The sequence below is a fragment of the Tamandua tetradactyla genome, chromosome 5 (assembly GCF_023851605.1).
Source record: "Tamandua tetradactyla isolate mTamTet1 chromosome 5, mTamTet1.pri, whole genome shotgun sequence".
NCBI lineage: Eukaryota > Metazoa > Chordata > Mammalia > Pilosa > Myrmecophagidae > Tamandua > Tamandua tetradactyla.
The window spans coordinates 135,166,036-135,187,066 of record NC_135331.1 but is presented as its reverse complement, the minus strand read 5'-3'; the positions used below and the strand labels follow the sequence as shown (position 1 = coordinate 135,187,066).

The window sequence follows — 21,031 nt, the reverse complement described above, 5'->3', positions numbered from 1 at the left end:
TTCCAATCCCTTGATGCTGAGTCCAGCTCATTCTAGGATTTCTGTACCACATTTCCAGGAAGGTCCACACCCCTAGGAGTCATGTCCCACATAGACAGGGGGAGGGTGGTGAGTTTGTTTGTTGTGTTGGCTAGAGAGAGAGGCCACATCTGAGCAACAAAAGAGGCTCTCTTGGGGGTGACTCTTAGGCCTAATTTTAAGTAGGCTTGACCGATCCTTTGTAGGGTTAAGTTTCATATGAACAAACCCCAAGACTGGGGGCTCAGCCTATAGCTTTGGTTGTCCACACTGCTTGTGAGAATATCAAGAATTCAACTTGGGGAGGTTGAATTTTCTCCCGTTCTCACCATTCCCCGAAGGGGACTTTGCAAATACTTTTCCTCTCACTGGTTGTTCTAGTTTGCTAGCTGCCAGAATGAAATATACCAGAAATGGAATGGCTTTTAAAAGGGGTAATTTAATGAGTTACTAGTTTATAGTTCTAAGGCTGAGGAGATGTCCCAATTAGACAAGTCTATAAAATGTCCAATTTAAGGCATCTGGGGAAAGAAGGCATCTGGCCTTCAAGAAGGCCAGCGACATTCAACATTTCTCTCTCCATTGGAAGGGCACATGGTGAACAGGCTCAGGGTTCCTCTCTCATCTGGAAGGGTATATGGCAACCATGGAGTCATCTGCTAGCTTCTCCTGTCTTCCTGTTTCATGAAGCTCCCTGGGAGGCATTTCCTTTCCTCATCTCCAGGGCCGCTGGCTGGTGGACTTCAGCTTCTCGTGGCTATGTCGTTCTACTCTGCTCTCTCTGAATCTCTCATTCTCCAAAATATTTCCTCTTTTATAGGACTCCAATAAACCAATCAAGACCCACCCAAATGGGTGAAGACATTTCATCTCTTAATCCAGTTTAACAACCACTCTTGACTAAATCACATCATCCAGGGAGATGATCTGATTACAGTTTCAAACATACAGTATTGAATAGAGATTATTCTACCTTTATGAAATGATATTTTGATTAAAACATGGATTTTCTACGGGGTATACTTCCTTTCAAACCAGCACACTGATCAAATTACTCTGGGATTCATTGGGGCATCACTCTGGACAAACCAACAAAATCTCATGTCCTGCCCAAGTTTCCATGTGCTTATGGTGTTCAACCAAGTTATCTACATAAGTTATATTAGGAAATGCACTAGTCAAAATATAAATTTTGTACCAAATAAACATTTTTTTGCTTTAGTCTCACTCGTACGTTGAACTTTTAAAATATTAATTGCTATTTATTTCAGCACCCTGCAGTAATGACATTCCTTTGTTCTTCCTCATGCAAACACATTTTTAAAATCTGTACATTTAGTCACTATCATTATACACTCTAGGCATTCCTAGATTATACCATCCCAATCTTTATCATCCATCTTGCTTTCTGATTTCATTTAAGTCTCCAGCCCTCCTCCCTCTATCATTCTCACATTCAGCTTCATTCAGTGTTTCAACATACTTGTAGTACAGTTAGGTAGTATTGTGCTGTCCATTTCTGAGTTTTTATATTCAGTCCTGTTGCACAGTCTGTATCCCTTCAGCTCCAATTACCCAATATTTTACCCTATTTCTATCTCCTGATGGTCTCTGCTACCAATGAAATATTCCAAGTTTATTCACTAATGTCAGTTCATATCAGTGAGACCATATATTATTTGTCCTTTCGTTTTTGGCTAATCTCACTCAGCATAATGTCCTTAAGGTCCATCCATGTTGTTATATACATCATAACTTTATTCTGTCTTACAGCTGCATAATATTCCATCATATGTATATACCACAGTTTGTTTAGTCACTCGTCTGTTAAGGGACATTTGGCTGTTTCCATCTCTTTGCAATTGTAAATGATGCTGCTATAAACATTGGTGTGCAAATGTCCATTTGTATCCTTGCCCTTGTGTCCTCTGAGTAGATACCTAGCAATGGTATTGCTGGGTCATATGGCAATTCTATATTTAGCTTTTTGAGGAACTGCCAAACTGCCTTCCACAGTGGTTGTACCATTTGACATTCCCACCAACAGTGGATAAGTGTGCCTCTTTCTCCACAACCTCAACAGCACTTATCATTTTCTGTTTTATTGATAATGGCCATTCTGGTGGGTGTGAGATGATATCTCATTGTGGTTTTGATTTGCATTTCTCTAATGGCCAGGGAAGTTGAGCCTCTCTTCATGTGCCTTATGGCCATTTGTATTTCCTCTTCTGAGAAGTGTCTGTTCAAGACTTTTGCCCATTTTGCAATTGGGTTGGCTGTTTTTTTGTTGTTGAGTTGAACAATCTCTTTATAAATTCTGGATACTAGACCTTTATCTGATATGTCATTTCCAAATATTGTCTCCCATTGTGTAGGCTATCTTTTTACTTCTTGATGAAGTTCTTTGATGTGCAAAAGTGTTAATTTTGAGGAGTTCCCATTTCTTTCTTTCTTTCTTCAGTGCTCTTGCTTTGGGTATAAGGTCTATAAAACCACCTCCAAGTTTAAGATTTATAAGATATTTCCCTACATTTTTTTCTAACAGTTTTATAGTCTTAGATCTTATGATTAAGTCTTTGATCCATTCTGAGTTAACTTTTGTATAGGGTATGAAATATGGGTCCTCTTTCATTCTTTTGCATATGGATATCCAGTTCTCTAGGCACCATTTATTAAAAAGACTGTTCTGTCCCAGGTGAGTTGGCTTGACTGCCTTTTCAAAGATCAATTGTCCATAGATGAGAGGGTCTATATCTGAACACTCTATTTAATTCCATTGGTCAATATATCTATCTTTATGCCAATACCATGCTGTTTGACCATGGCTTCATAATATGCCTTAAAGTCATGTAGCATGAGACCTCCGACTTCATTTTTTTCCCTCAGAATACTTTTAGCTATTCGGGGCACCCTGCCCTTACAGATAAATTTGGTTATTGGTTTTTTCTATTTCTGAAAAGTAAGTTTTTGGCATTTTAATTGGCATTGCATTGAATCTATAAATCAGTTTAGGTAGAATTGACATCTTAATTCTATTTAGTCTTCCAACCCATGAACATGGTATGCCCTTCCATCTGTTTAGGTCTTCTGTGATTTCTTTTAACAACTCCTTGCAGGTTTCTTTGTATACATCTTTTGTCTCTTTAGTTACATTTATTCCCAAATATTTTATTCTTTTGGTTGCAATTGTAAATGGAATTCGTTTCTTGATTTCCCCCTCAGATTGTTCATTGCTAGTGTATAGAAACACTACAGATTTTTGAATGTTGATCTTGTAACCTGCCAATTTGCTGTGCCCATTTATTAGCGCTAGTAGTTTTGCTGTGAGTTTTTCAGGGTTTTCAAAATATAGTATCATATCATCTGCAAACAGTAAGAGTTTTCCTTCTTCCTTTCCAGTTTTGATGCCTTGTATTTCTTTTTCTTGTCTAATTGCTCTGGCTACAACTTCCAACACAATGTTGAATAAAAGTGGTGATAGTGGACATCCTTGTCTTGTTCCTGATCTTAGGGGGAAAGTTTTCAGTTTTTACCCATTGAGGATGATATTACCTGTGGGTTTTTCATATATTCCCTTTATCATTTCATGGAAGTTCCCTCTATTCCTATCCTTTGAAGTGTTTTCAACAAGAAAGGATGTTGAATTTTGTCAAATGTCTTTTCTGCATCAATCGAGATGATCATGTGGTTTTTCTGCTTTGATTTGTTGATATGGTTTATTACATTAATCGATTTTCTTATGTTGAACCATCCTTGCATACCTGGGATGAATCCTACTTGGTCATGATGTATACTTCTTTTAAGGTGTTGCTAGATTTGATTTGCTAGAATTTTGTTGAGGATTTTTGCATCTATATGCATTAGAGAGATTGGTCTGTAGTTTTCTTTTTTTGTAATATCTTTGTCTGGGTTTTGGTATGAGGGTGTTGTTGGCTTCGTAGAATGAGTTAGGTAGCTTTCCCTCCTCTTCAACTTTTTTAAAGAGTTTGAGCAAGATTGGTACTAATTCTTTCTGGAATGTTTGGTAGAATTCACACGGGAAGCCATCTGGTCCTGGACTTTTCTTTTTGGGGAGTTTGTTAATGACTGATTTAATTTCTTTACTTGTGATTGGTTTGTTGAGGTCGTCTATTTCTTCTCAAGTCAAAGTTTGTTGTTCATGCCTTTCTAGGAAGTTGTCCATTTCATCTACATTGTTGTATTTATTAGCATACAGTTGTTCATCGTATCCTGTATTTCTTCCTTTATTTCTGTGGGGTCAGTGGTTATGTCTCCTCTTCCATTTTTGATCTTATTTATTTGCATCTTTTCTCTTCTTCTTTTTATCAATCTTGTTAAGGGCCCATCAATCTTTTGATTTTCTCATAAAACCAGCTTCTGGTTTTGTTGATTTTCTCAATTGTTTTCATGTTCTCAATTTCAGTTATTTCTGCTCTAATCTTTGTTATTTCTTTCCTTTTGCTTGCTTTGGGGTTAGTTTGCTGTTTTTTCTCTACTTATTCCAAGTAGACAGTTAATTCCTCGATTTTGGCTCTTTCTTCTTTTTTTGGTATAGGCATTTAGGGTAATAAATTTCCCTCTTTGCACTGACTTTGCTGTGTCCCATAAGTTTTGATATGTTGTGTTTTCATTTTCATCTGCCTCGAGGTATTTACTGATTTCTCTTGTACTTTCTTCTTTTACCCACTGGTTGTCTAAGAGTGTCTTGTTGAGCCTCCACATATTTGTGAATTTTCTGGCATTCTACATATTATTGATTTCCAACTTCATTCCTTTATTAGCTGAGAAAGTGTTTTTGTATGATTTCAATCTTTAAATTTATTGAGACTTGCTTTGTGACCCAGCATATGATCTATCCTTGAGAATGATCCATGAGCACTTGAGAAAAAGGTGTATCCTGCTGTTGTGAGGTGTAATGTTCTATAAATGTCTGTTAAGTCTAGCTCATTTATTGTATTATTCAAATTCTCTGTTTCTTTATTGATCCTCTGTCTAGATGTTCTGTCTATTGATGAGAGTGGGGAATTGAAGTCTCCAACTATTATGGTAGATGTGTCTATTTCTCTTTTCAGTGCTTGCCCCATGTATTTTGAAGCATTCTGGTTCAGTGCATGAATATTTACGATTGGTATGTCTTCGTGCTGAATTGTTCCTTTTATTAATACATAGTATCCTTCTTTGTCTCTTTTAACTGTTTTACATTTGAAGTCTAATTTGTTGGATATTAGTATAGCTACTACTGCTTTTTTCTGGTTGTTATTTGCATGAAATATCTTTTCCCAACCTTTCACTTTCAACCTATGTTTATCCTGGGTCTAAGATGTATTTCCTGTAGACAGCATGTAGATGGGTCCTGTTTTTTATCCATTCTGCAGTCTATGTCTTTTGATTGGGGAGTTTAATCCAATAACATATAGTATTATTACTGTACAGGTAGTACTTTCTTCTACCATTTTGCCTTTTGGATTTTATATGTCATAGCTAATTTTCCTTCTTTTTACCTTTACTCATAGTCTTCCTTTCTACACTTTTCTCCACACCTCTCTCTTCTGTCTTTTCATATCTGTCTCTAGTGCTCCCTTTAGTATTTCTTGCAGAGCTGATCTCTTGGTCACAAATTTTCTCAGTGATGTTTTGTCTGAAAATGTTTTAATTTCCCCCTCATTTTTGAAGGACAATTTTGCTGGATATTGAATTCTTGGTTGGCACTTTTTCTCTCTTACTGTCTTAAAGATATCATACCACTGGCTTCTTGTCTCAATGGTTTCTGCTGAGAAATCTATGCATAGTCTTATTGGGTTTCCCTTGTATGTGATGGATTACTTTTCTCTTGCAGCTTTCAAAATTCTCTCTTTCTCTTTGATATCTGACATTCTGCTTAGTAAGTGTCTTGGAGTACATCTATCTGGATTTATTCTGTTTGGGGTACACTGCACTTCTTGGATCTGTAATTTTAAGTCTTTCATGAGAGTTGGGAAATTTTAAGTGATTATTTCCTTCATTAGTTTTTCTCCTCCTTTTCCCTTCTCTTCTTCTGGGACACCCACAATACGTATATTCATGTGCTTCATATTGTCATTCAATTCCCTGAATTCCTGCTCATATTTTTCCATTCATTTCCCTATATTTTCTTTCTTTTTTTATTAATTAAAAAAAAATAACTAACACAACATTTAGAAATCATTCCATTCTACTATATTTTCTTTTGCTTGTCAATTTCTGATGTCCTGTCTCCCAGTCCACTAATCCTATCTTCTGCCTCTTGAAATCTACCATTGTAGGTTTCCATTGTTTTTTTTTCATCTCTTCTACTGTGCCTCTCATTCCCATAAGTTCAGTGATTTGTTTTTTCAGGCTTTTGAGATTTCTTCTTTTTGTTCATTCTTTGCCTTCTTTATATCCTCCCTCAATTCATTGATTTGGTTTTTGATGAGGTTTTCCATGTATGTTCATATATTCTGAATTAATTGTTTCAACTCCTGTATCTCATTTGAATTGTTGGTTTGTTCCTTTGACTGGGCCATATCTTCGGTTTTCCTAGTGTGATTTGTTATTTTTTTGCTGGCATCTAGGTATTTAATTACCTTAATTAGTTTATTCTGGAGATTGCTTTCACTTCTTTTACCTAGGGTTTTCTTGCTGGCTGAATTTGTTGTCTATCTGTTCTTTGACATTCAGTTCAGCTTTTTCTCGACCTCTAGCTTAGGTTTTGTTTAATAGAGGAGAATTTTTCAGTTCTTATTTTCTTTTTTCTTGCCCTGCCTGTATGGTGCCTTCACCCCCCCCCCCACCTTTAGGAGGATCTACTTAGGTATTATGGACCCCAGCCAGATTTTCCCAGACCAAACTGTCCTCCTATCAGGAGGAAAGAGTCACCTGCATCAGTTTTCCCTGAGGTTGAGACCCAGCAGATTGAAAGATGTTCCTGTGAAGTCTCTGGACTCTGTTTTTCTTATCCTGCCCAATATGTAGTGCTTGTTTGCCTGCAGGTCCCACCAGCATAAGATGATGTGGTACCTTTAACTTTGGAAGACTCTTCCTGCTGGGGACATGGTGAAACAGAGGAGAGGTTGTAGGCTGGTTTTAATGGCTTCAAATTACCAAGCCCTGGTGTCTGAATTCCTTGAGAGAGAGATTCCACCTGAGTTGGGCTTCACCCCTCCTCTGGGGAAGGCACAGGCTCCAGACAAGCCCTCAAAGGAGCTTGTTTCTGCCTATGCCTGGGGTAGTTGCAGCCTGAGAAGTCCTACCACTGTATCCAAAGGCCGTTAAGCCTTTGTAGAAACACAGTCACAAAAACCTCTGTTTCTTTTTCTATCAGCCCTGCCCCCTTGGCACTGGGGCAAAAATGAGCGACCTCCTCTTTGACCAGGTTCACCTGAGCTGGGGGCCTATTTTTAGTTGTCAGAATTTGTTAATTAATTCCACAATTGGTGCTTGGTTGTGCTCAGCCCCTGCTGCTGGGAAAGGCCCTGCTCTTTCCTTTCCCCTCTGGGAGGCAGCCTGTGGGGGAGGGGAGCCAGCCACCGCAGCTTGGGTAACTCAGAGTTCTGGGGGGGCTTACAGCTGGTCCAGCTGGTCCAGACTGGAGTACACTGTGTGTCTGGTCACTGACATGGCTGTTCTGTACTGTTTCTGGTTATTTATTAGCTGTTCTGGAGGACAAACTAAATCATGCATATTGCTAAGCTGCCATCTTGACCCGGACTCTACACAATATCTTGATCTTGAAGATACTTCCCGACATTTTCTTCTAGGAGTTTTGTGGTCCTGTCACTAATATTTAGGTCTTCAATCCAGTTGGAGTTTATTTTTGTGCAGGGAGTGATATATTGGTTCTCTTTCATTTTTTAAAATATGGATTTCCAATTCTCCCAGCACCATTTGTTGAAGAGACTATTTTGTCTCAGTTGAGTGGACTTGCCAGTCAAAAATCATTTGATGATAAATATGCTGGTCTATTTCTGAACTCTCAATTCTGTTCCATTCATCAATATGTCTATCTTTATGCCAATACCATGCTGTTTTGATCACTGTAGCTTTGTATTTTGCTCTAAAGTCAGGAAGTATGAGACCTCCTACGTCCTTCTTCTTTTTCAAGATTTTTTTTGGCTATTTGAGGCCCCTTACCCTTCCAAATAAATTTGATGATTGGCTTTCCTATTTCCTCAAAGTAGGCCATTGGAATTTTGATTGGGATTGCACTGTATCTGTTTTATGTGGGATTTTTTTTTTTTTGGCACTGAATCTGTAAATCAATTTGGGTAGAATTGACATTTTAAATATATTTAATTTTCCAATCCATGAACAGAGAATGTCCTCTATTTATTTAGTTCTTCTTTGATTTCTTTTAGCAATGCTTTCCAATTTTCTTTCTACTGGTTGTATGTCTCATGAGTTAGAGTTGAGTATAAATCAAGCTAGGGCTATGATTAGGCCAATGTCTCCGATTCGGTTATATAGAACTGCTTGTAGTGCTGCGGTGTTGGCATCGGCTCGTCCATATCATCATCCGATTAGTAGGAATGATATAATGCCAACTCCTTCTCAGCCGATAAATAGTTGGAATAGGTTATTGGCTGTTACTAGGATAACTATTGTGATAAGAAACAGTAGTAAATATTTAAAAAATTGGTTGATGTACGGGTCTGAGTGCATGTACCATATGGAGAATTCTATGATGGACCATGTTACGAAAAGTGCGACTGGAACAAATATTAGTGAGAAGTAGTCTATCTTGAAGCTTATGGAGAGTTTTATTGTTTGTACTGTGATTCAGTGTCAGTTTGAGATAATGGTTTCTTGGTCTGATATTAAGAATATAGTGGTTGGGATTATGCTGGTTGTGAAGGCATATATAATTGAGGTTTTTACGTGATAGGGATATATTGTTTTGTTGTCTGTTAGAATGGGTGTTATGATTGGGAGCATTAAGATTATAATAGTTGTTATGGTAAATAGTGTGAATGCATTTATTACTTTTATTTGGAGTTGCACCAAATTTTTGGTTCCTAAGACCAATGGATTACTTTTATCCTATAAAAGTAAGAAAGCCATTTTTTATGAATGGGTGCAGGAGTTAGCAGTTCTTGCATTGATCTTTCTCGGTGGATAAGAGTTTTTATATTCTGTCTCTAGATTCACAATCTAGTGTTTTGTGTAAACTATATCCGCAGTATGATAGGCCGAGAATTAGTTTTGGGTGGATTGATAGCAGAATTAGTGGTAGGAGGTGTATTAGCATGAGGCTATTTTCTCGTGTGAAGGTTGGTTTGATTATGTGGGCATGTGATGTTGGTTTTCCTCGCTGGGTTATGATTAGCATGTAAAGTGAATATAAAGCTGTAATTACTACGTTTAGGCCTATTAGTAGTATTGTGAAGTTTGATCATGCGAATGATGGGATTATTACGAATAGCTCCCCGATCAGGTTGATTGATGGTGGTAGGGCTAGGTTTGTTAGACTTGCTAATAGTCATCAGGAAGCTATTAATGGGATGATTGTTTGAAGGCCTCGTGCTAGGATTATGGTGCGACTGTGAATTCGTTCGTAGTTTGTGTTGGCCAAACAGAATAGTATGGAAGATGTTAGTCCGTGAGCGATTATTAGTACGGACGCGCCGATGAAGCTTAGTGGAGTTTGGATTATGATAGCTATAATTACTAGTGCTATGTGACTTACTGATGAGTAGGCGATTAGGGATTTTAGATCTGTTTGACGTAGGCAGATTGAGCTGGTTATAATTATGCCTCATAGGGATAATATAATAAATGGGTAGGCTATATATTCTGTAAGTGGGTCTAGTATTACGGTGATGCGCAGTATTCCGTAGCCTCCTAGTTTTAGCAAGATAGCTGCTAGAACTATGGATCCTGCAATTGGTGCTTCAACGTGAGCTTTCGGGAGTCACAGGTGTAGGCCATATAGTGGTATTTTGACCATGAATGCTATAATACATGCTAGTCATAGGAAGTTTGATGCTCATTGTATTGGTAGTAGTTGGGTTAGATATTTTATTGTTAGTAGATTTAGTGAACCTGTGTTATTTTGGATATATGTTAATGCTACTAAAAGGGGCAGCGAGCCTATAAGGGTGTAGAATAAAAAATAAATTCCTGCATTTAGTCGTTCTGTTTGGTTTCCTCATCGGGTGATGATAATAAGGGTTGGGATTAGTGTTGCTTCAAATAGGATATAGAATAGAAGTAATTCTGTGGCTGTGAAGGTTATAATTAGGAGTATTTGTAGTATGATTAGTATTGAGATATATAGTTTTTTTCGTGTAATTGTTTCTTTGGAGAGGTGAGATTGGCTTGCTATAAGTATTAAGGGTAGTAGTCATATGGTTAGTGCTAGTAATGGGGTTGATAATGGGTCTGCGAAGAAAGTAGTGGAGAAGTTTAGGCTTAGGTCGAATGGTTGATAAAATAGATGAAGGCCAATTAAGCTGATTAATAGGCTGTGAATGGTTGAGTTAATTCATAGTGTTTCTTTCTTTGAGAGTCAAGTCAGTGGGAGTAGTATTATAGTTGGGATAATAAGTTTTAGCATTGTAGGAGATTAAGGTTTTGTACATAGTCTAGTCCATAGGTGTTCGATACTGTGACCAGTAGGGCTAGACCTACAGCAGCTTCGCATGCTGCGAATACTATTAATATTACTGGTATTATACTTGATAGTGTGAATGATGTATTTAGTATGGTTGCTGTGCTAAGGATGAATAATGATAATATTATGCCTTCTAGGCATAGTAGCGATGATATTAGATGGGATCGGTATATCAAAAGTCCGAGTAGGGCTATAGTAAATGCTAGTAGGATGTTTATGTAAATTGATGGCATATGATAATCATGTATTGGATCATGATTTAATGAGTCGAAATCATTTGTTTTAAGTTAAACTAATTATCATATTCTGTTCATTCTAGTCCTTTTTGGATTCATTCGTAAGCTAAGCCCAGTCCTAGTAAGGAGATTAAGAATAAGGCCGTGATTAGTACTGGTTCGAGTTGGTTGTTTTGTGTTGCTCAGGGGAGTGGTAATAGTAGGGCAATTTCTAGGTCAAAAAGTAAAAAGGTAATTGCGATTAGGAAAAATTTTATTGAGAATGGAAGTCGGGCTGATCCTATAGGGTCGAATCCGCACTCATATGGGCTTGATTTTTCAGAATAATTATTGAGTTGTGGCAATCAGAATGCGATAGTTACTAGTAGTAGGGCTAGGGTAATGTTAGTTAGTAGGGTTAATACTATATTAATTACCCTTTTCCAGGTTTGTCTGGAACTTGCTAATTGGAAGTCAGCTGTACTTGTTTTTACTAAAAGGGTAAGATCCTCATCAATAGATTGATACATAGAGGAATAGTCAGACTACATCTACAAAATGTCAATATCAGGCTGCAGCTTCAAAGCCAAAATGGTGATTTGATGTGAAATGGAATTTTAGTTGGCGGAAGAAGCATACAATTAGGAATGATGAGCCAATAATTACATGCAGTCCGTGGAATCCTGTGGCCATGAAGAATGTTGATCCATATACTCCGTCGGAGATCGTAAATGGAGCTTCAAAATATTCTGATGCCTGGAGTAAGGTAAAGTAAACTCCTAGTGAAATAGTAATAAATAATGCTTGTAGCATGTGTGTGCGATTTCCTTCTATAAGACTGTGGTGGGCTCATGTAATGGATACTCCTGAGGCTAGTAGAACGGCTGTATTAAGTAGTGGTACTTCTAGTGGGTTGAGTGCTAGAATTCCAGTTGGAGGTCAACATCCTCCTAGCTCGGGGGTTGGGGCAAGGCTTGAATGGTAAAAGGCTCAAAAAAATCCTGCGAAGAAGAATACTTCTGAGATAATGAAGAGAATTATTCCATAACGTAACCCTTTTTGCACTGTTGATGTGTGGTGGCCTTGAAAGGTGCTTTCTCGGATTACGTCTCGTCATCATTGGTATATTGTTAGGAAATTTGTTAGTAGTCCTAGCGCAAGGAGATTTATAGAGTTAAAATTGAATCATATTGCAAGTCCAGAGGTTATTAGTAGTGCTGATAGGGCCCCTGTTAGTGGTCAGGGGCTGGGGTTAACTATGTGGTAGGAGTGTGTCTGGTGTGTCATTAGGTGTTGTCGTGTAGGTATAGGCTTACTAGGAGGGTGAATACGTATGCTTGGATTAGGGCTACTGCGAATTCAAGTATGGTTAAGAGGACTAGAATAATAAATGTAATTAGTGCCGTTGTAGGGCTAATAGATATTAGTGCTAATGTAGCTCCTCCAATTAGGTGCATTAGTAGGTGGCCTGCTGTGATGTTGGCGGTTAATCGTACTGCTAGGGCAATTGGTTGAATGAATAGGCTGATTGTTTCGATGATAATTAGTATTGGGATTAGTGATATTGGAGTTCCTTGTGGTAGGAAATGTGCTAGTGTTGATTTGGTCTTGTGGCGGAATCCTATGATTACTGTTCCAGCCCACAGTGGGATGGCTATTCCTAGATTTATAGATAGCTGAGTTGTAGGGGTAAATGAATGTGGTAGGAGGCCCAGTAAGTTTGTTGAGCCGATAAATATAATAAGTGATGTTAACATTAGTGCTCAGGTTCGTCCTTTTGGGTTATGAATCATTATTATTTGTTTTAGTACTAAGTTAGTTAGTCATTGTTGTATGGAAATTATACGGTTGTTGATTAGGCGGTTTGGGGCTGGGAAAAGGATGGTTGGGAATATAATAATTAGTATGACAATAGGGAGTCCTATTATCGTTGGAGAGATGAAGGAGGCAAATAAATTTTCGTTCATTTTGTTTCTCAAGGAGTTTGTTGTTTAGTTGAGTTTGGTGTGTCTGGTATTGGTGTCTGGTGGAAGTAGTGTTTTGTGAATTTTAGTTGTATTAGGATAAATAGTGTTAAGATCATGGATGTAATTGTGACTAGTCATGTTGATGTATCTAGTTGTGGCATGTCATTAAGGGGAGGTTATGTCCCAGTCTTTAACTTAAAAGGTTAATGCTGATTTTAGCTTCTTTAATGATCTAGATTAGTGATATAGTTCAGGCCTCAAAGTGTTTTAGTGGCACTAGTTCAAGGACAATGGGTATAAAGCTGTGATTAGATCCACAAATTTCTGAGCATTGCCCGTAGAAGAGCCCAGGTCGTGTTGCCATTAGTGTGGCTTGGTTTAGGCGTCCTGGGATGGCGTCAGTTTTTAGGCCAAGAGATGGTACTGCTCATGAGTGTAGTACGTCTTCTGATGAAATTAACATGCGGATTGTGAGTTCTATTGGTAGAACAACTCGGTTGTCAACTTCTAGCAGTCGTAGTTCGCCTGGCTTTAGGTCTGTTGTTGGGATTATGTATGAGTCGAATCCAAGATCTTCGTAGTCGGTATATTCATAGCTTCAGTACCATTGGTGTCCTATTGTTTTTACAGTTAATAGTGGGTTATCAATTTCGTCTATTATGTATAGGATTCGTAGTGAGGGCAGTGCGATTAGGATGAGAATAATGGCTGGTAAGATGGTTCACACTGTCTCTACTTCTTGGGCGTCTGTGGTGCTTGTGTGTGTAAGTTTAGTTGTCAATATTAGAGTAATAATATATAGAACTAGTGTGCTGATTAGGAAAACGATCATTAGTGTGTGATCATGGAAATGGAGCAGTTCTTCTATGATTGGGGATGTGGCATCTTGGAATCCTAGCTGTAGAGGGTAGGCCATAGAGGAGTAAAGGGTTTAAGCCTATAATTTAACTTTGACGAAGTTATATAATGTTTTTATTAACTCCTCGTATAAAGAAAGCCACATTGGATGTGAAGTTGGCTTGAAACTTACTTTAGGAGGTTCGATTCCTTCCTTTCTTGATTAGTTTTTTACGAAGGCAGGTTCTTCAAATGTATGATATGGAGGAGGGCAGCCGTGTAGTCATTCAGCGTTAGTTGTTGTTAATTCTACTGTTGATACTTCGCGTTTTGAGGCGAAGGCTTCTCAGATTATGAAGATCATAATGATTACGGCTGTTAGTGAGATGAATGATCCTATTGATGATACTGTGTTTCATATGGTGTATGCATCTGGGTAGTCAGAGTAACGTCGTGGCATACCAGATAAACCTAGAAAATGTTGAGGGAAAAATGTCAAGTTTACTCCTACAAATATAATTACAAAGTGTACTTTTGCTCAGGTGTCATCTAATGTGTAGCCTGAGAATAGTGGGAATCAGTGAACAAATCCTCCTATGATTGCAAATACTGCGCCTATTGATAGTACGTAATGAAAGTGGGCTACTACATAGTACGTATCATGTAATACAATGTCAAGTGAAGAGTTTGCTAGTACGATGCCGGTCAGCCCTCCTACTGTGAATAGGAAAATAAAACCCAGGGCTCATAGTATGGCTGGTGATCATTTAATGTTTCCTCCATGAAGGGTGGCTAGTCAGCTGAATACTTTTACTCCAGTTGGGATTGCAATAATTATTGTTGCTGATGTGAAGTATGCTCGTGTGTCTACGTCTATCCCTACTGTAAACATGTGATGTGCTCAAACGATAAAGCCCAAGAATCCAATGGATATTATAGCTCATACTATGCCTATATACCCAAATGGTTCTTTTTTTCCAGAGTAGTATGTAACGATATGTGAGATTATCCCAAATCCTGGGAGAATTAGGATGTAGACTTCTGGGTGGCCGAAGAATCAGAATAGATGCTGGTACAAGATTGGGTCCCCACCTCCAGCAGGGTCAAAGAATGTAGTATTTAAGTTACGGTCTGTTAGGAGTATAGTAATACCGGCAGCTAGGACAGGGAGTGATAGTAAAAGAAGTACTGCCGTTACTAGTACTGATCATACGAATAATGGGGTTTGATATTGGTTTATTGCTGGGGGTTTTATATTGATAATGGTAGTGATGAAGTTGATTGCGCCTAAGATTGAAGAGACTCCTGCTAGGTGTAGTGAGAAGATGGTTAGATCTACGGATGCTCCTGCATGGGCTAGGTTTCCAGCTAGGGGTGGATAGACAGTTCAACCTGTACCTGCTCCTGCTTCTACTATAGAAGATGCCAGTAGGAGGAGAAATGATGGTGGTAGGAGTCAAAAACTTATATTGTTTATACGTGGAAAGGCTATGTCTGGAGCTCCAATTATTAGAGGAACAAGTCAGTTGCCGAACCCTCCAATTATAATGGGTATGACTATAAAGAAGATTATTACAAATGCGTGTGCGGTTACAATAACGTTGTAAATTTGATCGTCTCCTAATAGGGTGCCAGGTTGCCCAAGCTCTGCGCGGATAAGGATGCTTAGGCCTGTACCAACTATCCCGGCTCAAGCACCAAATAGTAGATACAGGGTGCCGATATCTTTATGATTTGTTGAGAATAGTCAACGTGAAATGAACATAGGTAAAATGGCTGAGTTGAGGCATTAGACTGTAAATCTAAACACAGAGGCATGGCGTCTCTTTTTACCAATAGTCCTGTGGTGAACAATTCATGCTGAATTGCAAATTCAGAGTAGTAGGTTAAGCTTACCGGGGCTTTTAGTAGTAAGTTGCTATTAATAGATTGAAGCCAGTTGATTAGGGTATTTAGCTGTTAACTAAAGTTTCGTGGGATTAAAGCCCACCAGTCTAGTGAGGACTTAGCTTAATTAAAGTACTTGAGTTGCATTCAGGTGATGTGAGATGAGGTCTTGCAGTCCTTAATTCAGGGGCTAAGTAATTTAATACTTGCTTAGAGCTTTGAAGGCTCTTGGTCTCGGTTAACCTAAGCCTCTAGCTGAGTGTCGTGAGTATTGGTGATATTGGAATAATGAGGATGGATAGGGTAATTAGGGTAGGTATAGCGGGTATGATTGTTTGTGGTTTGAGTTGTCATTTTATTTTTGTGCTATTATTTGATGGGAATATTGTTAGGGATGATGAGTAGATTAAGCGTATGTAGAAGAATAAGTTTAGCAGCGCTAGGATTGCTATAAGTGTGGGAACTATTAGGAGATTGTTTTTTGTCATTTCTTGAATAATTATTCATTTTGGTAGAAACCCAGACAGTGGAGGTAGGCCCCCTATGGATATTAGTACTAGAGTTAGTAGGGTGGTTATTAATGGGGTATTATTTCATATGTGTGATAGTGATAGGATTGTAGTTGCTGAGCAGTAGGATAATAGTATGAATATTGGAGTTGTTATAATTAGATATATAATGAGGTTTAATATTGTTAAGGTTGGGTTGAATACGATGATTGCGGCTATTCATCCTATATGTGCGATTGATGAATAAGCTATGATTTTGCGGAGTTGTGTTTGGTTGAGGCCACCTCATCCTCCAATTATGATTGAGAGGATGGCTATAGTAAGGATTAGAGTGATATCTATGTAAGGGGAGATTTGATATAAAATTGTAATTGGTGCTAGTTTTTGTCATGTTAGTAGGATTATTCCTTGAATGAGTGGTACTCCTTGACAAACTTCTGGGAGTCAAAAGTGAAATGGTGATAATCCTAACTTTATAGCCAGTGAGATGGTTATGATTGATAGTGCTATTTGGTTGTGTGCTTTTATAATTGTTCATTGGCTTGAATTGATTAGGTTGACTAACACTGCTAGTATTAGGAGTATTGATGCTGTTGTTTGTACTAGAAAGTATTTTGTGGCAGCCTCAGTTGATCAGGGGTTTGCTTTCATTAATAAGATGGGAATTATGGCGAACATATTTAGTTCTAGGCCTATTCAGATTAGGAGTCAGTGGGAGCTGCATATTGTAATTATAGTGCCCGATAGTAGGGTTACTATAATTATTATTAGGACTAAAGGGTTAATTTAGTATGGGAAGGATATAAACCAACATTTTCGGGGTATGGGCCCGATAGCTTAATTAGCTGACCTTACTGGTAGAATGTGGTGTAAGAATGGAAGCACGGAGAAGTTTGATTTCTCAGGAGTAGGTTCGATTCCTATATTTCTAGAAATAAGAGGGCTGTGACCTCTATGTTTTACTCTATCAAAGTAATTCCTTTGTCGGACATATTTCTTATGTTTGAGGGGGGATGTTTGCTAGTGATATAGGTAACGATACATGTCATATTAGCATTGCTAGTGTAATGGGTAAGAAGTTTTTTCATAGTAGATGCATTAGTTGGTCATAGCGGAATCGTGGGTATGATGCTCGGATTCATAGGAATGTGGCTGTTAGTATTAGTGTTTTTAGTACAAAATTGGCTGTGTAAGCCTCTGGTACGAGTGGGGTGTGGTGTGCTCCTAGGAATAGGAGTGTTGTAAGAGCATTTATTATTATGATGTTGGCGTATTCAGCTAAAAAGAATAGGGCGAAGGGTCCTGCTGCATATTCTACGTTGAATCCTGATACTAGCTCTGATTCTCCTTCTGTTAAATCAAATGGGGCTCGGTTGGTTTCGGCTAGTGTTGAGATAAATCATATCATTGCGAGGGGTCATGCTGGGATAATTAGTCATATTTGTTCTTGTGTTGTAATTAGGTTGGTTAATGTAAATGACCCTGATATTAGTAGGACGGATAATAGGATAATAGCCAGAGTTACTTCATATGATACGGTTTGCGCTACTGCTCGAATGGCCCCAATTAAAGCGTATTTTGAGTTTGATGCTCAGCCTGATCATAAGATGGAGTATACGGCTAAGCTTGAAATTGCCAGGATGAATAGTACCCCTAGGTTAAGGTTAATAAGTGAGTAGGGTATTGGAAGGGGGGCTCACATGGTCAGTGCTAATGTTAGTGCTAGTGTGGGTGCTACTATAAATAGTAGTTTTGAGGATGTTAGTGGGCGGAGAGGCTCTTTAGTGAACAATTTTACAGCATCTGCGAATGGTTGTAGCAAGCCGTGTGGTCCTACGATGTTTGGTCCTTTACGTAGTTGCATGTATCCTAAAGTCTTTCGTTCAACTAGTGTTAGGAATGCTATTGCTAAAAGGATTGGAACGATCAGGCATGCAATATTAATTATAAACATATGTTAAGAAGAGGAGTTGAACCTCTGGGAATAAAGGTTTAAGTTTTATGCATTTACCGGGCTCTGCCACCTTAACAAACCCTTGTATCGGGCTGATTTTTGCTTGGTTAACTAGGTTTAGATGATTTCATCTATTTTATCCTAAGGCTCTTGGTTCAAGTTGGCCCTGTCTCTCTGGTCCTTTCGTACTGGGAGAGGTAAGCACATAGATAGAAACCGACCTGGATTGCTCCGGTCTGAACTCAGATCACGTAGGACTTTAATCGTTGAACAAACGAACCAGTAATAGCTGTTGCGCCATTTGGATGTCCTGATCCAACATCGAGGTCGTAAACCCTATTGTCGATATGAACTCTAAAATAGGATTGCGCTGTTATCCCTGGGGTAACTTGTTCCGTTGATCAATTTCTTGGATCAATTGATGATGAGTTACTAATTTGACTTGTTAGGTCTGGCTATAAATCATTCGGAGGATTTTTTTTACTCCGAGGTCACCCCAACCGAAATTTTTAGCCCAGTTTATTATATGTTGGCCCTGAGGGGCTAATTGAATATAGTTGGGCCAGTAATTTAAGCTCCACAGGGTCTTCTCGTCTTATATTATTATCCCCGCCTCTTCACGGGAAGGTCAATTTCACTGATTGGAAACAAGAGACAGTAAAACCCTCGTCAAGCCTTTCATACTAGTCCCTAATTAAGGAACAAATGATTATGCTACCTTTGCACGGTCAGAATACCGCGGCCGTTAAACGCATGTCACTGGGCAGGCAGTGCCTCTAATAATTGTAATTCTAGAGGTGATGTTTTTGGTAAACAGGCGGGGTTTGTGTTTGCCGAGTTCCTTTTGTTTCTTTTAATCTTTCCATTACGCACTCCTGTGTTGGGCTAACAATTGGTGCAACTATAGAATATTTTGTGTGTGAGCTTAGTTTAGTTGTTAACTATCAGTGAGTTATTCGGTCTGATATAAACTTGTGCGTGGAGAAAGGTATTCTTGTTACTCATATCAACATTATCTCTTCTATTAAGATAGATTGGTCCAGTAGTATATTAGGAGTTGTTAGTATTTAGTGGTATTTGTAGAGCTTATTGTTGAGCTTGAACGCTTTCTTTATTGATGGCTGCTTTTAAGCCTACTATGGAAGTATATCGTTGGAACTCTCTAATTAAGGTTTTCCTGTATCAATAGGGCTGTACCCCTATTGATTATATCTAAAACTTACATTTAGACTAGTCATTTGTTCTTTTAGGGTAAGTTTTAAGTTGAACTTATATTCGTCTCCTGGACAACCAGCTATCACCAGGCTCGATTGGCTTTTCACCGCTACCTACTGATCATTTCACTATTTTGCCACATAGATGAATTAGTCCTGTTTGACTGTCTATAGGTAGATCGTCTGGATTCGGGGTATCTTACTTAAGTTCTCTTTGCAAGTTATATTCTAGTTGACTCATTATGCAAAAGGTAAAAGGGCTGATCTTTGCTGTCTTGTACTGTTAATAATTCTTTCATCTTTCCCTTACGGTACTATCTCTATAGCTCCTATGATATAATTTCTGTCTCTGATACTTTTACTGTTGGTGAATGTTTTAATTTAGGTGTTAAGTGAATTTTTATTATAATGTGTTTGGGCTAGGTTTGGTTCAAAGTGGTCTAATAAGTGAAATCTTCTGGGTGTAAGCCAGGTGCTTTTGTTTAAGCTACACTTTGGTTACTCCAAGCACACTTTCCAGTATGCTTACCTTGTTACGACTTATCTCCTCTAAAATCAGGTGTTTGCTAACATGGATAGTAGCCTTAGTATTGCTTGATTGAGGAGGGTGACGGGCGGTGTGTGCGTGTTTCATGGCCTTGTTCAGTCAAGCACTCTATTTTTGACTTACTGCTAAATCCTCCTTCAGACTTCGCTTTCACAAAGACCTTCGTGTTCTCTATAATTAGGGAATGTAGCCCATTTCTTCCCACCTCATTGGCTACACCTTGACCTAACGTTTTTATGGCTATAGTTGTGCTTACTGTGGCTCCTTTTTAGGGTTTGCTAGAGATGGCGGTATATAGGCTGTATTAGCAAGAGGTGGTGAGGTTTATCGGGGTTTATCGATTATAGAACAGGCTCCTCTAGGTGGATATGAAGCACCGCCAAGTCCTTTGAGTTTTTAGCTGTTGCTAGTAGTACTCTGGCGAATATTCTTGTTGTTGGAATATTTGTGTTTACGACTAGGCATAGTGGGGTATCTAATCCCAGTTTGGGCCCTAGCTGTCGTGTGTTCGGATGTGCTAAAGTCACTTTCGTTGTTGGTCTTGTTTATACTGGTGCTTTTTACGGCTTAGTAGCAATTTGACTTTATTTATGTATAATGTCCTAAACACTCTTTACGCCGAAGGTTATTGATTTGGGTTAATCGTATGACCGCGGTTGCTGGCACGAAATTTACCAACCCTATATTAGTATGACTTAGTCAAACTTTCGTTAATTGCTTAATTTTTATCACTGCTGTGTCCCGTGGGGGTGTGGTTTAGCAAGGTGTTTTGAGCTGCTGTATTTTGCGTGCTTGATACCTGCTCCTTTTGATCCTGTCTTGATCTAGAGGGCATCCTCACTGGGCCGTGGAGGCTTGCATGTGTAATTCTACTAAAAATCAATAAAAAGGCCGGGACCAAGGCTTTGTGTTTATGGAGTGCGTAGTACTCATCTAGGCATTTTCAGTGCCTTGCTTTAAAATTAAGCGACATGAACTGTTGTTGTCCTGTTGTTAGGACATAGGCTTTTTCTATACTAAAAAGTGCCAAAAGCTTGAGTGCTATGTCAGTATTGGCAAAAATTTTATTCGACCAATAAATTGAAAAAATGTCGGCTGGTTGTCCTGTTGTTAGGACATAGGCTTTTTCTATACTAAAAAGTGCCAAAAGCTTGAGTGCTATGTCAGTATTGGCAAAAATTTTTTTCGACCAATAAATTGAAAAAGTGTCGGCTTGTTGTCCTGTTGTTAGGACATAGGCTTTTTCTATACTAAAAAGTGCCAAAAGCTTGAGT

The 21,031-nt window shown here is 38.5% G+C and overlaps 1 non-coding gene across 1 annotated transcript; it reads right to left on the bottom strand.

Annotated features, from left to right (window-relative positions):
* Window positions 1-19,706: 19,706 nt before the first annotated feature.
* Window positions 19,707-20,665, bottom strand: LOC143685457 (18S ribosomal RNA). The gene has a single exon (XR_013176680.1). It is a non-coding gene; the product is annotated as an 18S ribosomal RNA (ribosomal RNA).
* Between the last annotated feature and the right edge of the window lie 366 nt (window positions 20,666-21,031).